Source organism: Nymphalis io, chromosome 10, assembly GCF_905147045.1.
Source record: "Nymphalis io chromosome 10, ilAglIoxx1.1, whole genome shotgun sequence".
Lineage (NCBI taxonomy): Eukaryota > Metazoa > Arthropoda > Insecta > Lepidoptera > Nymphalidae > Nymphalis > Nymphalis io.
The window spans coordinates 4,690,524-4,715,245 of NC_065897.1; the positions used below are offsets into that span (position 1 = coordinate 4,690,524).

General features: G+C 30.7%; 1 protein-coding gene across 1 annotated transcript in view; it reads right to left on the reverse strand.

The window, feature by feature from the left end:
• Positions 1-7,921, reverse strand: part of LOC126771339 (zwei Ig domain protein zig-8-like) — a 40,732-nt gene extending 32,811 nt beyond the window's left edge. Inside the window, exon 1 of the mRNA XM_050491189.1 lies at positions 7,556-7,921. The gene's annotated coding sequence lies outside the window, so the exon portion shown is untranslated. The remainder of the gene's footprint in view (positions 1-7,555) is intronic.
• Positions 7,922-24,722: the final 16,801 nt, after the last annotated feature.

The window sequence follows — 24,722 nt, forward strand, 5'->3', positions numbered from 1 at the left end:
AATTTCTGTATTAATTATGAGTACGCTCTTCCTAACGCGCTGGTCATACGGTAAAGCACCGTTCAGAGAAACAGTTTTTCAAACTGAGTGATATGTATTTTTACAGTGGAATAATAATTATCAAAAGCGTTTCATAATTCGGTGAAAACATTCAATAATATACACAGAATATGTGAAAAAACATTTTAGCTTAAAACGTTTAAAATTAGCGTCAGAAATAATATGTTGTGAAGTCATTCTTTATTTGTCGTATTGACCCAAATATTCTTATTATTTAAAATACCAAAAAAATTTAATTCAGCCAGAAATCAATTCACTATTATTTATATTGTTATTGTTAAAGAGATTCAATTTTAATTTCCATTGTTCTATAATGGTGAGGTATGATTGTGTGTTGTTATTCTTATATTTTTTGTCGGCAAGGAGTTCTGATGTGTGCCTTAGTAAAAAAGAACGTTAGATACATAAAACAAATATTTAGTCACAGATTTACAGACATTTAAAAAAATATATCATCTAGTTCCAAAAAGTTAAATTTTTTTCATTCTGATTGAATGGATTAAAAAAATAAAGTTTTTGTTGTTTATTGTTGCCTAACATTAAAAGGCAAATTACCTTAACCGTCCGTTTTATCCCATCCTCCTCTACGTCCGTCTTTCTATTTATCCATAAATATCATACATGTTTTATGTGACACTTATTTATAAGCCGGAGTTATACATATATTTTTTTGTAAAATGTCTTAATGTGTTGTAAATGTAATTACATAAACAGAAACGTCTTTTTTGCATAGCGTGTTGTTAACGATGTATATATTATAAATTTTATTTAATGAGTAAATCGATGTTAATTTCTTACAGATTTATTCTCATAATATATGTTTTCTTCAAACATCAAAGGCGATGTTGAGTTTTTCGAATTAAGAATATTGAAATCTTCTGCGTAACAATAGCTTTTTGCGAACAATCGAAGTTATATATCATTTTAGTATGAATTGATTTAAAGTCGTTCGAAAGTAACAAAAGATTCAATTAAGTGTTAAATTAAACATAGCTACTTGAAAATAAACGTAAACTGTATGTATAACAAGAAAAGAATAATAATAATTGAAATAAAAAGCGAAACTCACTTTTGCAACAAATTTAATTAAATTCAAAATCTCGGCGTTTCTAATCCACTCGCGTCTGAATGAAATTTTCAAACATGAAAACGGTAAAGCGAAATGGAAATCTGTGATTTTGTTATAAAATTCCTATTGAGTTAAATGAAGTTTTAAATCAAGCGAAAAAAAATGATAAACATGTTTCGATTTCTGACAATGCAAAGTATATTTATATTCATAGTCAAAAATCAAACATAAAAAAATAGATATCGAAAAATGGCAGGCGATTGTTAAATTTAGTATATTCACGTACATTAGCCGTCTTCACGCCATTATCGTATTTTGGTTATAAGCGTTGACGGTGCTAATGTATTTTTAAGCTGAAGATAAAGAGTTAAAAATTTGCTCGTCAGATAATACAACAATGTGTTACAAAGTTATTTCTTGTATATATTATGATTTCCTCTTTACTTATGTTAGCAACGGCTGCTATTTTCAATGGACACTACCTTTTCACTACCTCATTTATAAGAGTTTTACAATGAGCACAAGTACGTAAGAAAACTTTGGTGATATTTCTACTCTTATAGTCTATTGGAACAGCAATCCGACTCATCGAGAGAGCGACCATTACTCCACTAATTTCAAAACTTACTTGAATAACAGGAGAGTAATACTGTCAATCGTTTAACTCTTGGCTATTGCTCAAGCATTAACTCCAGACAGGAAAACCAAATATTTATTTTGTCTCGAGTTTGAATTGACTCCAAAACTGTGTGATATGCTGTGTACTACAGAGTATATCTTTTATATAGGATATTAGTTTTCGTTCGCGTGTCAGTGAGAGAAGAGGTGTTAGGTTCATAAAAGTAGCCATTGTCCTTCCTTGGGATTCAAGTTTTCTTCATAACAAATTTCATCAAAATATGCTTTAGTGATTTGGCCAAAGCGTAACAGACACAGTTGCTTTCACATTTTATAAATACGTTTAGTATAGATATAAGCCTCCAAGCGCCTTCCAAGGTTTTGGAAGCAGGGACTCCTTTGCTTCGAAAAGTAAAAAATTGTTGCTTTTGCGCCTCTTTCTAGTCGTATCGTTGTCTTGCTATCGGGTGATGTGAGTAACGAATTAGAGAATGCACATGACTGTTGGCTCAAAACTTATGCACGATACGTTTTCCATACTTGGCTATTCTTTCCTGAAAATGGTAACCTTATTGTTTTTTGTATTATCATAAATGTTTTTATTTATGACTAAAAGCAAATATAAAGACACTATTATTTTACTTGGTTACATTTAATATATGAAATGATACTGCGAAGAAATAATAATCAATCATCTATGAATTATTAAAGAGTAACCGACTCCCAGACCTAAAGTGTTCCGGTCTTCTAGAAATCTCTAGACGTTGATAGATTATGCCGGCGACGCTATTTAGAAAAATAAGGCAACACTTTAGGAGAATAGCTTGAAATGAAATATATACTTAGGTGTTTTTTAGAAATTACATAAAGATTACATTTACGATCCAGAAACCACTTCACTTGTTATTACTCACTTGAAAATTGCATTAAAATAAAACATCCCAATAGTGTCATCTCTATATTTTAATATAATTATTAATTATATATATCGGACTGAAACAAATATTAGTGTTATTTAGAAATTAGTTTTTTCATACAAACAAAATATTTCTTTTTTTACAGCTTAACAAAGACCAACGCAAAAGGTACGACGAGGTAAGATACTTGTGTATGTAGAAAGCATACAATGCTCTTATATATATGATAGTAGAAGCTAATTATAAAATAAAATAATAAATACATATTATGACTAATATTTTCAATAAATCCCTGACTCTCAAATTTCTTCACCCATATCGTATGCAATTGGAGCATGCCTTATCTGTCTTTAAAGCTACACCCATCTCTTTTGAATTTCTTTATTGGCGTGGACAGCTCTCAAGGATAGATGCCAAAATCTGAACAAAGCAAATATTGGCTGGGAACTCGAGACCTTTCTTGGCCTAGATATAAGCATAAGCGAGTCGTTATGTCGACCCAGTTGGTATTAGTAACACTTACAAAAATTCAAACGCAATTTCCTTCAGTTTAATTTTATCTATCAGAAACATTATGACAGTGACTTTAATATCGTCTTGGGCTATTAATAATACTAGAATAACTAGTAAAAAAAACATATAGATGGAGTCATGTCAATTTGTATTTTTAAATGTGGAACAGGAATGTATACCGCCAAATGTGTCACCATAGATATCACACTAAGATATTTTAATATATTCTTGTTATCAATGCGCTGCCAATCAAGAAATTAAATATATTACATCCCTTGCAACTGATGGAGGCTCAGTCATAGAAAACTGTGAATTGAAATAAAGGAAAAAAAGGTTAACTCTGCAATACGAACGAGGCATGCATTAATGTGCATCATCAACACAGGATAAAAAAACTGATTACAATAGTCTAGCATATAGAAGCTTGTACTTATTTTTTACAATTTAATATTGAAAAATGTAAATAGTTCAAACGAATGTTTTCTCAAACGAAATCCACTATAATATATATTATGAAAATGTAATATTACTTGACGACATCTAAACTAGATGGCTATAAATTAAAAGCTATACAAGTTTTATGTATTTCGTTGTGATATTATATTTTACTGTTATTATTGACTATTTATTATATACGAAAAAATGCCACACATGTCTAAGTATAAAAAAATATTTGGGCCAATAAGCATGTGTTGTATTGTAGAAAATATATCTGCTATATATCGTCTATTTGCTCGCGTGTATATTTTAATCGCATCGCATCAGTGTGTATTCAATTTCTTATTTTCAAAAACAGCAATCTCTTTCACGTTATTATCGAATTATATGCCAAAATTAATTAGAATTAGTCTATTCTTTTCGAAAAATTGATGAATCGGATGATAGCCCTGCCTAATTCTAAAATCCAAACTGCTACCGATAATTAATTTATAATTTATATTGTAGAACCCCGTGAACTAGGCTAGTAACTTAAGTTATGAGCATTTCAATATAATAAGGTCGAAGATTCTGCCAATAATTTTAGGCTCCTTCACCATTCAAACTGGAATACAGCTATAAAGTTCTTCTGCTTAACGATAAAAAGATTATTTATTATTCTCATGATAATAAGACTGAGTGCATGCAATGCATAAGCATGAAAAAAGACTAAAAAAAATAAAGACATAACTCAAAACTTAAATCATTATGATTTCTATGAGTGAACGTATAACTTGCTGATATCATTCAGTATACATAATAGTTTTTGTTCGATTTAAATAAGAATTGAAACTTGTGTTTAATCTTTCTCGCAGACCTTTCTCAGCCGCTTTTTCCATTTTAACTTCGGATAGTTTTATTGAAACAACAAATTCTTCTGTAAAAAATACTTTTAGTGCATTCAAAGAATGTGATGAGTAGAATTAATTTAGTAGCTTAAGCGTTTATTTTAATATAATTTACACACTTTAAGAAGTGATTTAATCGATTGTTTTTATTTAATGTTAAATATATTCATATTTTACACTAAAAATACAAATATATTTAAATAAATTTGAACAATATTTTTTTAAACCAGGATGACCTTGTATATAATAACACTTAAATCCTAAATTAAGCTACCACTGTGAATTTAATAGCGATTGTTTTGTTTTTTTTTTTTTTTTTCAATTAAATTATTTGCCTAAGGACTATTAAAGTTAAATTGAAACTTAATAGAAACACAGCAGAAAAATAATTCTATTGTATTGAAATTACAAAACCACTAATTTCTAAAGAAAAAGAAACCTTAAAAAAAAACATTATGTAATTTAAAAGTTATCTAACTTTTACGTGGCATGAATAATTAATTGAATAAAATTAACAACTTAAGCGAGTATTATTTTAGAAATGTATTATTTAACAAATAGTTATGATCTGTAATCATAGAATCAAATTAAAAATCCAAAAATAAACGGCTCATTACACAGTCAATGCTTCACCAACCAAGGAGATGTTTAATTCCTTATGCACTTGTGCGATATTACACCGGCTCACTCACCCTTCAAGAAGAAGTACAACGTAGGAATGTTTAGAGGAAGAATAACTGATGAGGTAGACCCGCCTATTTTTTTATTATGAATTTTATTTCTTCAATTCCCATCACGTATACTGCCACCAAGCAGCAATACTTAATATGTTTGTGTTCCGATTTGAAAGGTGTTATTACAACCACAAGAGACATAAAATCTTGGTTTGCAAGGTTGGAAGCGCATTGGAGATGGTTAATATTTCTTACAGTGCCAATGTCTTGGGGCGGTGATGACCACTTACTATCATGTGGCCCTATTGTCATTTATTTATTTTAAATTAAAAAAGCAATAATGATAAACTCCACACACATAATGTAAAAGATAAATATAAGTTGAAAGATAAATACAGATATATAGTCTAATAAATAATGAACCATATTAAAAAGAGTACTGTTATCTTATTAGACTACAACTTGAAAATATTTTATATTTGAAATGAGTTATTTTGAAATTTGAATTCTTTGTTCGCGAACCCGAGACGAATGCAATATACCCGTCGAGTTTATTTATGCTACTATTGGAATAAGATATTGTTGCATCGAGTATGTTGATGTCAGTATTTTATTTACGAGATTGAAGTTGTGCTTTCAGCTTGTAGTACAATAATAGTAGCACTACAAGCACCGAAGAAAAAACTGTTGAAAACATTCAAAAATAACATATATATTTAAATATTGTAAAAAAAATAATTAAAACAGACTTTAATCGTAATAATTATTTACCTGTAGGTTCGCTTAAACTAAAAAAAATATATTTTTATTACATAGAAGATAAATGAGCTTTAGCTGTGATTTACAAGCATCCTTAAACAGGTTAATTTCGGAATCAGTAAACAATTATTTTAGAAGATTCGTAATTCTGTTTTACTTGCCTTGATAGGCGTCGACTCTAAAAATAACTGTATTATTTTTAGAGTCGACACCTATCAATTATCATTTTGCACTCCAATTCTATTCTTAGATGTTTTTTTTTTAATTAAGGTACCTTGCTTGTGTTTTATTTTTATAATATAGGTTGGCGGACGAGCATATGGGCCACTTGATGGTAAGTGGTCACCAACGCCCATAGACATTGGCATTGTAAGAAATGTTAACCATCGCTTACATCGCCAATGCGCTACCAACCTTGGGAACTAAGATGTTATGTCCCTTGTGCCTGTAATTACACTGGCTCACTCACCCTTCAAACCGGAACACAACAATATCAAGTACTGCTGTTTTGCGTTAGAATATGTGATGAGTGGGTGGTATATATCCAAATGAGCTTGCACAAAGCCCTGTAAAGTGATGGTATCATTAATACCAGTTTACAAATGGAAAAGATATAGCGCAACAGCCATGCACACGATAAAAAAGTAGGCGAGCTGAGAACAAACGTTAATATTAAATCGTATTAAAAATTAAGTTTTTTTTTTTAATTCTACTAAATCATTTGCATTTTCTATTTAAAATTGGCTCATTTCGGATTTCTGTTTAGAATTAGCTTCTCTATTTTGTTTTATCATTAAATTAAAAATATCTATAGAGAACAAAGATAATATTTATGATGAATTCTCATTTAAGAAATAATTTTGATATAAATTACCATTGTACGTACGTAGTGCCGAAATGCGTAGACTGCGTGCGTAGTTGGGTTTGTGTATTTTTTATACATGTTAAAATTAGTGGTATATAAAGTAAATTAGTGGAAAAAGGTAACTTTTTATAACAAGATTCGTGTAGCCTACCCACGCGAAAATTGTTATTTAGATAAAAACAACAACTACAATATTTTTTTATACGATAGTCAGTTAACAGCAGGAATTTTACATAAGTAGGAAAATAAGAATTCTTTAACCTAAAATGTTTAAATTGATACATCACTTGATGTATCAATTCTTGTATAAAAAAAAAACATCAATAATAATATTAATCTTTAAAATGTTTTAATATGAAACTATAATTATTTACACATAACATATTTATATTTAGCCTTGTTTTTTTCTAAATAAAAAATATAGCGTAATGTTTTCAAAAACACTAACGTTTAAGTCACGCAAATACTACGACATCAAGTTAGACTTGTAGAGATAAAAAGAATTACATATATGACATACGACCTCATGCTAAGAGAGATAAAGAAATCTTAAAAACCCGAGCAGCGTATGAAACACATAATTAAAAAATATATATGTGTATTTTGTAACAAACTCTTGCAGCTTAAATTTCATCTCAATTTAATAAAATATATGTGATAAAAAACTATAAAATATGTATGAAAATATATTTACTTTATAAAGAAATATTGAAATAGTTCTTAAGAATAGTATTGTATAAAAGAATTTTGCTTACTTGGCTTTTATCACTTTTTGAAATAATGTTGCTTTACAATAGCAGTCCTTAATACAAAGGCATATTGAATAGCCGCAAAACTGTTTTCAACTTCCCAACTCAGCAAATTAATCACTCCGAGTCCCGTTTAATTTTTCGTAACACTTGGCAACACTTAAAAAAACAATACACTTTGCGAACACAAAAGCAGCAAATACTAAAGACCGTTAAAATCACTTCACTGCTAAAGTTCTCAAAGTCGGAACAGTATTATAAATTTTTAAACGCGCTATGACAAAGACTACGTCTTTTAAAAGTACCATTTAATTTTCGTTAGAGATCGCGCGGGAACCGGCGAGATCAGAACGGGTGTCCCTAGTGATAGAAAGTACGAGACTGCGATGTGGGTATTAACGCGCCTGCGTCGCTTTGCACCACGGGTAGCCTGCACTTGTGATACATTTCTGCTTCAATTAATCCCTACTCTATACTCAATTACACCTCCAAGTGTTGTTATCTTATAGCAAAATTTAATTCTGAAATAAATGATGAGTGATGAGCCGAAAAACTGTTTCTTCGTAAACGGGTGTTCAGCGCTTCCGATTGGGCTTGGTTCGTTCATTCGTTGTTGTTCACCACTTTAGCTATTTTTTAAACTTAACCAATGATTATGAACTTTAATATTTTTTATATTTATTAAATAATTATAATACAAGCTAAATTTAAGTATAAAAAAATAAAAATCCACACTTGTTTGGGTAATACGTTTGCAAAACAACTTTATTAAACTTTTAATTAAATTGTTCATTTCGAATATAGAAACGGTATAGTTAACCCTTTTAAGTTTAAAGATTTTAATATAGTTTTTACAGCATTCATAATTATCGGCATTATAAATTTAAATGAATTTAATATCAAAATTAATTAAAACACATTTTGTGGATAGAACTGTCTACTGACGTTCAAGTATTGGAGTCTTGCGACAGTATTGGGCTGATACGGTTTTCAATACGATTACGGACAACCGGTAAAGATTAATAAGGTCGGAACCCTAAAATTATGGTTCAATGATTTAAACGAACGAGTCTTTACGGACGGCTTGGTCTCTCGTTATTTTGAAATCTTTTTTTCTTTTTATTATAAAGAACGGACGCTCGTAAGGGCTTTATAGAGCTGAGGACCGTGGTCAAAGATAATGATTATCTTGCTACTGCTTAAGTTTCTTTTACTCAGCTGTCTGTAGGCGGTTAGTTAGTTTGGGCTGGTTTTCCTTTATTTCGTACCTTTGATATTTATTTTGTTGGTATTAGGTTTTTTTTGTTTATAAAATAATTTAATTTAGACTGATATTTTTTTAAAACAAAACAAAAAAGTACAATTGTTATCTGAAATTAAATGAAGATATAACTATAATAGTTATGATGATACGAGCTAGTCATGATGATCTTTATCAAAGTCTGATCATTGTCAAAGTTTGACATAATAAAAAAATATTTTTTTCGTGGAGCCTTTTTCTGAGAACTTTTGAATCTATCCTTTACAAGATTTAAATAAATGTAAATTTATATATAGCCAGGGAACCCAGCAGTCACCCTTTTGCATAAAACAGATTACATCACCCCTACGTGCTTTTAAATATTATGTATGTATGAAAATTATCGACGACTAACTCCACGCTTATTTATTATCTGTAAAATGTTGCATTAAGTAATAAATTTTACCTTTTTATAACTACTACATATTATGAGACACTGTATATATTTATATTGCACATAAATATGAGATGTTCACCTGACCGATTTCGGTCACACCAGCCATCAAAGGGGTGATTAACAAACTGTGCCGGAGATATTGTCTATACTGTCTTGTATTTAAGTGAACACGGCTGCCTTCTCTATTCCCTCACTCTCATAGATGGCAATACGTTGGAACCATTGTATAGCTTCAGATATTTTTCGAAGCACTGGCTTGTAGCATTTATAACTTTCAAAATCCGATTTGCTACTGATAATTTCTTGACAATAAACTACATTAACTTTAATTGATCCTGATTGAAGATTTTGACCTGAAACGCTTGAGATGAGCTGCCATTTACACTATCCACGACTTATGAAGGTGATACTAGAGAAGTACTTACGTAGTATTATAACGTATAAATAGATAATAGCAGAGATTCGTGATAAAGAGATGAGAGATGAGAGATAAAGTGATCTAACAGAAGGAAAATGTTTGTTTTCCTCTGTAGCGATAAGAGTTAGTTGGTAAAGTTGGAGAAAAAGCTGACTAATGATTTAAAGAATGCCAGCACAGATGACCACTAGATATTTCCTCCTGTTTTTATATATTCAATATAAGTATATACTTTTTATATCTTAGTTTGAAATGTTTTAAAATTAAACCTCAAAATATATAAGGTTTTATTTTGACCCCTTAGGCTATATATGCCTATGCTATAGTTATACAGAATTAAGTTTTATGCTTATTTGGAAGAGAAAGTAGCAAAACAGGGTTGCTAGATATTATTATTGTGTGAGTATTGTTTGATAAGAATTATAAGTTAATATTTCATTGTATATAATATGAAAGCATAATTAAGTTATTTTTTTTTTGCTATATGTTTTCTGGATTGATTTTTAGTTTAAGTTTTATATGTATATACGTAAGCTGATAAAATGATATGGCTTTGAAGCCGACGCAATCTAAAGTTCACAACAATCGGTCGACGTAGTTTAGAGCAAACGCTGGTAAAACTATAACATAACAATATCGATAAATTATTTAAAAAATATGTAAATAAATAAAATGACTACATAATAAACTACAACAGCATATATGTACACACTTATATTAAAAAAAATATATAAAAGGTACCAACCTACCTTAAAGCCGAGATGTCCCAGTGGTTAGAACGCATAAATATTAACCGACGATAGCGGGCTTAAGCCCAGGCAAGGCCTACTAAATTTTCATGTGATTCGCTTGTGTTTATAATTCATCTCGTGCTCGATGATGGAGGAAAACATTCTGAGTCTACATGTCTAATATCACTGAAAATCTGTGACATGGATACCATCCACATTGGAGCAGCAAGGTGGAATAAGCTCCAAACCTTCTCAAAGGGAGAGGAGGTCTTAGCCCAATAGTGGGACATTAATAGGCTGTTACTGTACGTTTTATTTTACCTAACTTGATTTCTATTTCAAACAATATTTTTTGTTTCGACATAAATGATTATAATAATTATAAGGTTGTACATACACAGCTTTATTACTCAACAACGTCACAGTTCACTGTTGTTTGTTAGCTTATTGTCTAGTATTCTTACTGAACTGACTAACTTTTCTGCCTTAAACACATATTATCTACTTATAGATCGCACAACAGCCTCTATCCTAATCGGCTTCGAATCTATCATCAATGTTCGTGAATTCTCATGCCAATTTTTAGAATGGGTAAACATAAATCGATAGTATCTCTTAGATAGCGAAGAAATTTTATATCTGATTTCCAGAGGATTAATTATTAAATTGACTCAGGTAAATCACTGCACGCACAATGTTGGCTTGTGATACCTGCAATACATGAGCGATTCAAACAGGTTTCTGTAATAGTTACAACTTATTTTAAGTGTATTGACTTGTGATGATTAGACAAACTTTAATTTGAAACTCTTCGATAATTATTTTTCTTTATCATATATTTATTTATTTATTTCTTTACCACCATGAATATCGAATATTTTTTGTGGTCAATTGCATTTCACAGTTAAAAAATAATATTAAAAAAATGTACTCAATGTTTACATCGCAAGCTAAAAAATATTCATATTTTATTATAAAAACATAAAAAGACGTACCGTTTATTAGGAAAAACAATTGTGTTTGTTTTTACGTACAATAGCTTTACACGTGACCGCGTTCGCGGTTCCACGCTCTCTGAATATCAATTATTCGTTCCCAACAGTTCGCATGCGAATACTTAACTCGTACGTACAATATGTTATGCTGCGCAATAAAGTTGGCACCTTCAGCTAAAAGTTTTCATTCATATGGAAAATGAAATGCGTACAAACAGACCCTGTTGTCATTTTCATAGTTTACATTAACCGTCATTCGGCAGGTGCCGAAGAGAAATAAATTATTATATATGATATGCATATAAAGGATGGATGATTAAAGTAGATTAGTGGATGAAATATAAATCTTATCTTGTCTCTTATCTTTATTGAAATACTTGGGATACGACTAAATGAGGCAACAATTTTAACATAAATCCAAATACACTAACCCTCGAGCAATTCAAAATAATACATTACGGTAAAGTATTATATTTTGAGTGGGCGGAACCCAGGCCAGCCTGAAAAGGATGCTAGGGTTTAAATATTAGTCATTTCTAGTGGATTTATCTTTAAAAACATTATTATTCATAGGATCCTTTACATATCATTTTTTTTTCATAAAATATTTCACCACAAAAAATCTTTGATATATATTCAACAAGTCTCATAGTACTCAAAAAACATTGAAAACTTTTATATATTTTATTTTGTATAAATTATAAATTATTTATTGATACATACATTTTTTATAAATGATAAATGATTGAGGTCTAGCGAACATTTGGTTGTAAGTATTTGTGCATGCCCTTGTAACTATTTGTGCGTTATTCTACTGCGAAATATTAATAATTTGTATTGCTACGTTCCAGTTTAAGGGTGCGTGATCTAGCGTAATTACACTTACTGGGAACATCTTAGATTCCATAATTGCCCGTTAACTAATGACGTATGAAGTGAAGATTTATATTTCATGCCAGCGCCTATAGGCGAAGGTCCATCTACAGTCGGGTGCCAACCTACAATCAGCCTTGTTTTTTCCACCTTTTTTCAAATAATGCGTACATAACGAAGTGCAACTCGTTAACTAAATAACAATACTTTCTGGATGAATGATATATTTGTTCATTGGTTCCTTAGGGTCGATGCGTTATGCTTACCAGTCTATCCAGATTTCCAATAAAAGTGATATTTCCTTACAGACTCTCCAGTGCTATAATATTTTTAATATTAATTAACAGAACCAATTAATGTTTTGCACCAATAACTTGTAGAGGATTTAAGAATATGGAGAATAAAGAAAAAATAGTTTTACTTAATAGAACCAATTGACATTTTGCACCAACAACTTGAAGAAGATTTAAGAACATGGAGAACATAGAAAAAAATACACTAGCTTAGCTGATATAATGTTGACAATGTGTTATAAAACCAGATATATTTATTGCTCAGGCGAGAAGTTTTATGAGACGTCGTTTTCTTGCAGATAGCGAAAAGTTAAATGTCGAAAGACAGAATTGTCTCTCCTTGTTTGTTAGTTTTTCATAAAATTATATACTTATGAAACTTCTTTAGACTTATATTCTTATTTGTGTCTTATTCTTATATGTATATCATGTTATCTTGCTTTATTATTGGTACTTTTTATGACTACCTATTTACTAGTTTTGTACTGTTTATTTAATATTAATAAATAATGTAAAAAATGAAGATTTAAAGATTAAACCATCAGTTTGTTTAAAAAAATCGTAATGTATCATCATTATTTATTTTAATTTCAAATATTTTATACCTGGTCGTGTTACGAACATTATTTCTCATTATTCCCTATTTTACATTTTTCTATACTCTTAGCTAACTACTAAAACTTGTAAAAAAATTCTATCTACTACTGTTAAAAATAATAAAAATATGTGAACATTTCATTGTATTCCTTTATAACAGCAAAATATATATTATTAAAATATTGCTTTGTATGTAGCCTACTTTACGTTCACGAAAATAAGATCCAATTTCCAATAGCCAATACTTCTGACCTTGAGCAAAACAAAGGGAGAAAACATTTTGGATCATCCTTTTCTATATAAGTGACAGTTTTTAATAAAAAGCAAAAATAGCAAAATTACTCGGTTTCACTAATAATCGTTCGACTTAGACGAGAATTTTTTTTATAGAATAGGAAAGCGGACGAGCATATGGGCCACCTGATGGTAAGCGGTCACCAAACGCCCTTAGACATTGGCATTGTAAGAAACGTTAACCATCGCTTACATCACCAATGCACCACCAACCTTGGGAACTAAGATTTTATGTTCCTTGTGCCTGTAATTACACTGGCTCACTCACCCTTCAAAACGGAACACAACAATAACAAGCACTGCTGTTTTGCGGTTGAAATACTTCCTCTAAATGTATTTCAATAACAGAAATACTAAATGATTGAAACGGCTACTAGTATGACTCCCAATCTATTATGATATATATTTGTGGTACCTTCCTATTTTTAAACAGTGATAATGTCTGAATGTAATCTAATAATCTTTTATAAATTAAAAGGATTAATAAGACTGACCACACAATATGATTAAAACCACTGCGTTTGACAAGCAAACATTGGCTGCTCTACAGATACAGTGTTCAGCGCTAGTAAAAAATATACAGACGTTGCCACTAAAATCTTTTCGTGATTCAATTATTTTATCAAAAAATTGTATACTTTTTGGTTATTTCGAACAAGGATGCTTGTGGATTTTTATTTATTTATTCTGTATAGTAGTTCTGTATAACGAAAGTTGAGTAGAAATAAAACAAAAACTAAGTGTTATGCTGTATAAAAATTATTATCAATTTAATAAATAATAAAAGTGAATTGATCTAAGTGGTAACGATAGCTTTACTATTATTTAGTATGCATAAAAGAACTGGAACCGGTAATAAGTCGATCCTCAATTAGAAAATAAGGTAGTTGTTAAAAGCCATTAAACATTTTAGTATATAGTATAGCCATTAAGCAAAAGTTTCCACTCTACACAAAAAAAAAAGTATTTTTTCTTTTCGCAAAATTATTCAAACATTCATAAAGGTTCGAGTGTTCTCAGCCATAATTCTCAATTATTAAAAGAGGAATTTATCTTCGCATCTCAAGCGTCCAACTGGCTCAGTCAGTCAATTTTATGAATCGCGGTTTTGCGTGCTTAATGCTGAATGTGACAAGCCACTCCAACTCGATCCTTAAGGTAACTGTGCATAAAATTCACGATCCAAAAATGTATAATAATAAAATGATTCTCATCGTCTTGTCCTTGAAGGTGCGGCTGTCAACATTTTAAGAAGAGGCGTAAAGGAATTGGCTATTTTGTTCATACAATTTGTAATAATAAGAATTTTGTAACACCTTCATTTTTTTTGCTTAATTTATAACATAACATAAATTGAAATTTACTCTACTTGGCAGTACATCAGTACAGTCATTTGTGTAGTGAGAATAAAAATAATAATAACATGGTTTAGAACATGTGCATAATAATCAGCATAACTATAAACAATTGTGACATTATCATTCCTAACAATGGAAGAAAACCATACCATAAGAGATGGAGTCCTTTACGGTTTGTGATGTGTACGCGTATTTGAATGCCTTCAGTCGTCAGCTCACCTGACAATAACATTCCCACCGTCCTTAATATTGCACGTTTTAATTTATCAAATAAAGAGAAGTGTAATGTAAAACTCCGTGAAAACGAACGATTTAACGCGTGACTTGTAAACAAGTACCCTAAGTCGACCTATTACAATCGAAGGTCTTCCTCTCTGTTAGATGGAAACGATGACAGTATGGGTTGCGAGGAGTCCTTGTTAACTGCCTGTACTGAAAACGGGAGAACTTTGCAAAATTGTACTGGAAAAAAAATCTCTGCTTTATATCATGTTTCTTACTCAAAGATTAATAAGTTGCTATGACGATCTAGATCTAGATCTATCGGTAAATCTTAAAACCGTTGATATAAATAAAAACGGGTAATAATGTAGTTACTAATTAAAATGTTTGCCAGAAGTACAAAGAGAAAAAAAAGAATATTAATTCATGGTTTACATTAAGGTAAAAAAATTACAAGCTCTTCTTTCTCAAAACCCGTAGAGAACGTAGGTGTGGTTCCTTCATTCTCTCCAGTATTTACTTGTTAGTATAGAACAGTGATAAAGATTTTTGGTTATTGTTTTACCAAAAACTTATATCTCAATTAAAGATGATTTCTATTTTTGTTTTTACAATGGAAACACTATTTCTTAATTTTAAAAAAGTAGCTTTAATGTAACTATTAACAAAATACGAAGTGAAGTGAAATAAGCAAATTTTCAAATTAAATGCGTACCTAAATACCCAATACCTTTGAGGTATAATAATTTTTTATTATTCTCAATGAAATAAAAAATAGTTATCAGTTAAGGCCACTTTTGTAGTTACTTTTAATTCACTCTCTACTAAGATTTTCAATATAGTGAAATTTTATCAACTATGCTCCTTTCTAATATACAACATACACATAATTTATTAATAAGCACATGATTAAGAAAAGACACCCAAAAACAAACACCATCATGAGGGTTAACTTACTGTATAGAGATTAATGGAATTTCTTTATAAAAGACTTATCCGAAATACGTTTCGAGCAGACATGTCAGTCACATACTATTTGCTGAAATTAGATCGAAATGAGTATTCTGAATGAGATGTAATATATATTATGTACTCTTTACAAAAAAGAAAAGATCAAAAGATAAATATCGATACGAAGAATTGACATGTTCATTACATTTAAAAAATGTTTTTGTTACCATTTAAGAAAATACACATTTATAGTATATAGTTTTAAATTTAAATCGATCGAACTGCGTTGTGACTACAATTTTCACCCGCATATAATTTTGTTCTTCTCAAACATTGAGACGTTTATCTTCGCTACCTTACCTTGAATTTAAGACCCGCTTACTTTTCGTGTCTTCCCTGCATAAAAGCTATTATTGCTTTTCTTTTGAATAGAATAGAGTTTAACAAGTTTTATTTCTTGTATATTATTATTTTTCATCTTGTTTCATCGTAACTTAATAAAGCCATTTTTTTTTCTCTCTACAATAATTGTAAATCAATGTCGATGTATTTTATTCATATGCGCTTTGTATGCTAAAATGTAACTGGTTACGTTAGAGCTATTTCAACTGCATACAATCTTGCAAGCCGTTGCATTAAAGGAATAATTACTCGACGAAGGCATACAGAAACAAACGTTTGCATCGTTCAAGCATAAGCATGCACAGGAAATTGCTTCAAACAAGTTTAATTGGACTCTCACAAGAAAAAACTTTTCCAATCTGCCTTTGCAACTGGCCACGCTTTTGACGTCGAGATTAAAACAGTTATTAAGAACAGTTGTTTATGAGGATACGTCGTTTATTCATGGCGTCTCACGGTCTTTATTTTAGCTCGGAATAATAATGAGCGTATCAAATTTAATATGAACGACGCCTCTGATAAATCGCCGAGCTTTGTTAAGATAACAGAAGTTTCAACAATGGAGATGGTTATATTAAAATTATAGATATTTAACGCGTATGTTGTTTCATAATAAGATACACAATGGATGTTGAGAATTTGATAAATAATGTGAACTTTAAGCATAAAATAAATAGTTAATTACTCAACAATTCGATTAGAATTTGGGTAGACTTTTCATGAACTTGCAATACTATATATCAAGTCTCTTTCTGTGATTGTTATTATAAACATGTTTATAATATAGTACAATAACATAGGATTACTTCACTCGATTTTATATTTCAATATAAAAAAGTTTCAAATTAAATATTTGAAAAAAACAATTTAGGTACATGTAATGATTTCTTATAAAACATTATCCTTGTTATTATTAGAAATATCGCGTGGAAGCTGTTAGAATGGATGTTAGCATCTAATTATTTCAACTCAGTCGGTAAGAACATTGTAGCTCGGAGCACTGACGACTACAATAGCTTACTAAAACTTTGTACAGGTTATACATATATTTCAATAATATCTACAGTACCAAGAAGAAATGTATATCTTATCTATGGACATAATTATACCCATTCAAAGTCAGAGCATGTAGCTACGGAATATATGTCTTTGTTCAAATAAAATGATACATTTTACGAAGATTGTTTGTTTTGATGTAAAATAATAATAGAATCAGGTAAGCGATATGTGAAAGAACCACTGTATTATGGTTATAACTCTCATTGTATACTTAAATGTTGATGCGAGGTTCCAACGATATTATAATATGTTAAATAATTATTCTATATTTGAACGAAGTTCAGTAAGAATGTTCTTTGTCTTATTTTCAGAATAAATCACAGTTTTTATTTATTTTTAAGTCATAACGGACATTTGTCAAGATGCGACTATGTGTAACATGTCAATATATCGGTCGTTGTACCTTTATTTTGTTAAAGTTATAGTTAATTTGATATATCATTTAATTCATATTTCACCTGTTTTATAAATTTAAAGATCATTGCACCACTTAAGGGTATAGCTATCCTCAATCAAAAGTATTTTTAACTCAAAAGTATTTTACTAAATTGGACACAAAGCTTTTGAGATAATCGCGTTCAATAATAAAAACTTTCCGGTTTGTAATCCTATCTTAGCTTATATTCTAAATGCTACAAATAAGAAATAAAAACAACAAAATGGAGTTAATATCTCGCTAACCATCTGAATTTTACTTTAATATCTAATGATAATTTGTTGATTTCTGTTGCCTATCAAATAAAAACTTTTAGTTAGAATACTCTTACCTTTATTAATAACATTAATTAGTAATAATCAATCAACTAAAAGACTTGTTTGTATTTGCTAGGTAATTATCAACACATTTCATGATCAAATCAATCAGCTCTCGTTACGATATCGAGGTGCTTTTAATCGTTTTATCGCTTTTTAATAGTATATGCCTATAAATTTGTTACTTATTTAATAAATAGGAGGTTTTATTTTCGATGCGTAATATTTTATTATGTCCTTGATTTCTTGAAGACATCTAGATCGATTTTATTTGTGTATTTTATTAAGATAGTTCACAAGGAGGCCTCGAATATTTTACCTGCTTTTACGTACTATATTTTCATGCATATTTTATGTATTCTACGCTCTTTATGGATACCTTGACTGCCTCGTTGGTCTAGTGGTTTGATGAAAGGCCGCAAACTCGGAGATCCTGGGTTCAATTCCCAGGTCGGCCCAATAAAAAGTTATTGGGTTTTTCTGCCAGAAAAAATCTCAGTAACAGCCCGGAGTCTGGAAGTTGGAAGTGTGTACATTCCCGTGCGTCGGAAAGTACGTGAAGCCGTTGGTACTGTGCCTGAACTCTTTCCAGTCAAGTCGGAATGCCGTCCCATCGGATTAAGAGAATAAAGTAATAGAGAGTGCATCTGTGTTTGCGCAAACACTTGTGCACTATAATATCTCCTGCGCAAGTGGCTATTCTCTCTCTGAGATTGCCCGAAATCGGTCCGGAGGACATTATGGATACCTTGTATTTTTCTCAAAATCATTACCATCGATTTGGGTTATTAAAATTGAGCTATATTTATAGAGATTTGAAAATAATCATCTATTATTTGCATTGAAATAAGTTCAATACTTTTTTAATGGTGACCCTGCTGCCAACATTCTTCCTCAACAATTGTAGTTCAATTTATTTGTCACATTTAAATCCCTACCAAAATAAATAACTTATTTTAAACTTCGTTATCACCATTTATATTTTGCAGTTAGGATCAGTAATTTTGTGTGAGATGTTTTAACAAAACGCATAAAATATGAACTGTATAAATACTTTTTGTATATTGATTATTTAGCGACTGAAAATTAAATTAAGTTTCTTATTCTATAGTCGCTTTATTTCTATCAAACTAATAAGAAATCTTATACTTTCTTATGTAGTCTGAAATCTAAAATTCACCGATTACAAATAAAAAGAACAAAAATACAGTAAAAAGCTCAATTTAGGTTTTTACTAAAATTATATTAAAATACTATAAAGTTAGGGAAAAAGGTAATATAATAATACTCTAAACTTAGAGAAATATATGTTTAGCTTAGCAATATAAACAGCTTTAGTAATTAAAATACAAATTAAATTATAATTAAGCACCAGTAATAACTGCCTTCGTAACGTACGCACCCAGCCAAAACACAAAAGAGAAATAATATTTAAAACCTTTGAAAACTTGTCCAATGGAAACTAAACGTTTTATATAATACAATAGTTTTCACCTGCGGTTTCGCGTGTTTTGTGTGTGAGGCAGGTGTTATATATGAAAAAGTCTTTCTTGGGGTTCAAGCTTGCTTCATACCAAATTTCATCAAAATCGCTTTTCTGGATTAGCTGTGAAAGCGTAACAGACAGAGAGAGTTACTTTTTTATTATTTATTTTATTAGTAGTTATTTTATTTATTATATTAGTATAGATTTTTAAGACGTATAAGATACTATACTGTTGCTTTGTAATAAAATTATCGATTATCTTTATTAGCAAAAAAAAAATAATTAAAGAAACACTTCCCTTTCTTTAGGTATTTCTTCATCATACTTCTTCTTCTTCTTCTGCCTAGCGTTTTCCCGGCCTAGTAACGCCAGGTTCCACTTTCCTGCAACTATGCTTCCACTTTGCCCGATCTAAAACGTCCTCCTTAGTTAGATCGTGCTCTCTCATATCGTCCCTCACAACATCGAGCCAGCGCTTCTTGGGCCTGCCGCGGGATCTAGGGCCTTCGACAATAAAGTCCAGGCATCGGTTCCCGACATAGTCTGGTGGTCAAACCAACTAATGTGGCAAAAACAGCTAATGTGGCCAAACCAACGCAGACGGCTTTCCTGCAACTTATCCGCTACATCGCAAACTCCAAGGCTACCACGGATGTGCTCGTTACGAATGCGAATGAAATTCTTTATCATACTATTCTAGGAAAATAGACTATGACATCAATTACTGTCAAAAATTGAAAGATCATATTATATTGGCATTTGCTGCCTCTCTTCCTATAACATTCTTATTATTTTAATATGATTTAATAACTTTTGATAGATATCCTAAATCAGAATTTTAAATTAAAATATTTTTTATTGCAACGAAAAAATAAAAAGAGGGGCATGGGAGCATGGGGGGCATGCAATTTTTTTTTAAGACTCAATCGAAGAAATATAGGGAAACCCGGCTCTAGATAGATCTTTGATAGATATCTTTTGTTAATTGTTTTTTAAGTTTTATTTTAATGAAATTATATTGACGGCTTTATCTATGAAATATGTTAATATGATGTATTAACCAACTACGTCATCTTCTTTCGAATGTTAAATCAATGATGTCAGAAAGAGAACTGTCTGTATCTTAACACTATATAAACGACGTTTATAAGTAAGGCCGTATATGTATCTGTCGCACCATCTTGTATTGTCGTATGCTCAAGACTGAGTTCAAATAATTGGTCAATGTTTTACTCAAACGACTACAAACGGTTGACCAGAACGACTATAAAGGGTCACCTTTGTTCTCGAACATTGACGCTTCAGGACACGCTAAGCGTATAAGATAGATAACAGAGGTATGCAGGTAGATTAACAATACCCCTTAAACATTAAACCCAACTTACGTTTTGTTTCTTAAGCCAGTAATTAATGCTTTTCATAGTTATTATAACCTGTATAATAAATAAATTTATTGTTGTTGTTAAACTTTAAGATATGTAGAATTTCTTTTTCTTTTAAATGTATCATTTGTCTGTCACCAAGTTCAAAATTAATTAACAATTGATGCGTTAAATAAACTATTTAAGATTAATAATAACTGTTGGATAAATAATTAACGTTTGATTGTATATAACAACCTTCGTAGGTTGTAAGTTAGTACTTGAGAAAACGAGCTTAATTTATTTTAAAATAATATTAGCAATGCCCGTTTTAAGGAATAACTAAATGTACAATTTACTCCTCCAATAAAGCGTTTAGGTTTGTTAGGAGTGGGGATGAAAATAGTCCACAAGTGTGAGAATCCAATGCGATTTTGACTATTCGATATTACACATAGTTTTTTAAGGGCAAGTTATTCATTTTTGTATTTGGAAAATATAGATAATTTGCATGTAGCTAAACGCTAAATGGAATTGTATACGAGAAACAAGTCTTATATCATAATAGGATTATATAATAACGCTCTCGGAGCTATTATTGGGACTTTATGCGTATCCCTTGCTTGGCACCGATCAATCGCTTCCTTCAGACCTAGGTTAGGCTAAAGTAGCTATTATTTGGAGCATACAATGGATCCAATTTACATATTAATATTCCCGTCGTTGACAGTTTAGGCGTAACTGCGGTCGGAACACAGAACAGTGTGCTTTGTAGCAGAAACGCACAATTAAAATACGTAGTTCCGAATTGTTCATTATTCTGTACCGAACGTATTTTGTTAGCAAGCAAAGTGGTTTTTTTGTATTTATTATTGACATTTGTTTTATTTTTTAATTTTGGATACACAATATACCTGATACTATTTCATTTATGATCACTGCTCTGAGTGTGTGACAAACGCGTGTAGGAAGACATGCTAACACACAGTGTGTAGGCACTGTGATGATTGGCTTTTAGAATTTAGAGAATGTAATAGACATAGAGTGGATAGGTTTGTAGATGGAAAACGCGTTCTGGCCCATTGCCAGTATGAAGGAGTCTGACAGTATTGATTATTTAATGTTATGAATGTTAGATGAAGTGGCTTTTGAGAGCATGAATTACGAATGAGCTTCGCAATGTTTAACACTTCGTAAACCTTTAGGGTATTTGTTGAATATTAATCAAACTTTAAACGATTCAATACCGTATAATATTGAGTAATATGTTATCGTGTAAAATATTTCAATTACAAATACTTTGACTTTGTTTTAGTTAGTTATGTACATGAGTCATGAGTAACCTATAATAGCCTACTGTTAGGTAAAACCCTTTTCTCTTTATTTAAAGAGAGGTCATATAGATTTTTTAACGGTGGATTGACGGATACACTTATTTTATAAAACACATGCAGGTAACATTATAATGTTAATCCTTTACCAAAAAGCATAACTTGAGTTGTGTTAATTAGTTTGTTACACAAATTAAGCACATAATAAGTTAGTGGTGCTTGCCTTGATTAATCTGGTGTGCGAATTTAATGTTACAATAATTTGTCGTCTGATGACGTCACAAGTCAAACAAAATGTACACAACGCAACGCTTAAAAAGATGAAAAACAAAAACACATTTACAAATTGCAATAACCACTTAGAAAGAGAAGCATAAAATAGGACTGTTACAGACTAATGGAATAATTACTTAACTATTACTCCTTTAATAAATCGCATTTCAGTCATGAAGTTTGCACAAATGCATTTGGCATGTTGCCAAAGAGCAGAACCTTTGCGTATCGATTCGGAAGGAGCCGCATCTATAGCACGCCGTGTTATTAACAAGTTTTCGGTTTCAAGTTAATGAAAGTATACGTATTTTATTTGAAAATATTATATTTGAGCGATGATTTTTCTGATTTTTATAATTATTCAAGTGATATAGTTCATGACACAAATTAAAAAAACAATCTGAATTTGATGTGGTATTTCAACACTGCCGTTGAGTGTTCTTTAAGACAGTGTTATGTACCTACTGTTAATGTTTTTATAGAAAAATAAAGTAATTAAAGGAATAACCTGTAAATATTCCACTGCACTTTTAAGGCCTCCTCTTTTCTTGAGAATGTTTGAAGCTTACTTCCCCACGCTGCACTACCGTGAGTTAGTGCACATACTAGTGGCAGATTTTTTTCATAATGTTTTCCATCATCACTGCACGAATATAGTTATAAAAACGAATTAACCACATAAAACTTAGTGCTCGATTATAAGACCGATTCTTCGATTAAGATTCACTTGTTCTAACTGTGGGCCATCATTACTGACACACTAACCGCTGACACGCACTAATAAATAATTTTATATAAAAGTCTTTAAATAAAGGATAAAAACATTAACAAGCTTACTTACCCCTGTGTAATATTAAATTTTAATTATCTGGTTATTAAGATGGGCTATCTTAATATCAGCATTATGAAAGTATATACAGACGAATTTGTTACTAACAAAACCTGTCCTACAATTTTATTTTAAGTGATATGTATTCATTAATTTTAATAAATTAATTTTATTTTAAACTTAATATATCTCAATCTATTATCAATATCAATTTAGTTTCCTTCGTGAATCATTTATGCTATTTATTAATAATCAGTGCTATTTTAAGACTTTAAAAATGATACAATAATCCACTCCAAATCGTTATATGTGTGACATTCTGGATGAAATATTAATAGACCCTCATGTTATTCTTAATATAGACGATGAGTTGAAAAGCCTCTTCACTATTATTGCAAGGTATAAGTGTTTGATTACAAACGTCAAAAAGATAATAACTATATTAGAGATAGGATTTGAATATTTGCGCCGTATCAGGCGAGTAAGTAATTTCCGCCTCGGCTGCCTTCCTAAACGTTTTACTTCACAAGCAGAATGTATATTAAGCTGAAGAAAATGTAAAGAAAAAATATTTCCAGCTAAATATTCTGAGCAGACATACGTACGAAGGTAAATTCAAAATGGCTTGTAATTCCTAGTTCGTACAGAATACTTCAACAGACCTAGGCACTCGATTTCTCGGCTCGGCATCTCGTTGCTCGATATAATTGTCGTTATTTGAAGGTGAATGCAACAAAACAACAATAATGACACCACATTGTTTATTAAAAGCGAGTAGACGTCATTTGCTTACTCTTATCGCATAATTTGAAGTCAGTGTTGTATGTAAATGAATAAATAAATGTCAGACCATAAGAGCAGTCCTAGACTAGAGATTACGCATCAGCAACTTATGACGCTCTCAATCCAGAGGGACTTATATATGAAAAAATGAAATGAGACACTACTGAATACAGAAGGCAGATAATTGAGAGTTTTGGTGCACCTTTGGACTGGCCCATGTCGAGTTGCCATGCTATTCATTAGACGATGAGTTAAAAGGTGAAGGTGAAAATAACACAATAAAACAAAATTCTTCTAGAGAATATTGCTTGGGGGCTCTCTGACTCTTAGTTGAAGTCATTCACGTGCTAAATTTAATACTGAGCAAATCATTTATGTCTGCGTTGGTACTTTTTAATAAATCCACCTAACACTTTACATTACTCTGAAGGAACCATATGCTGATTGCTAGAAAGAATGGTGTAAAA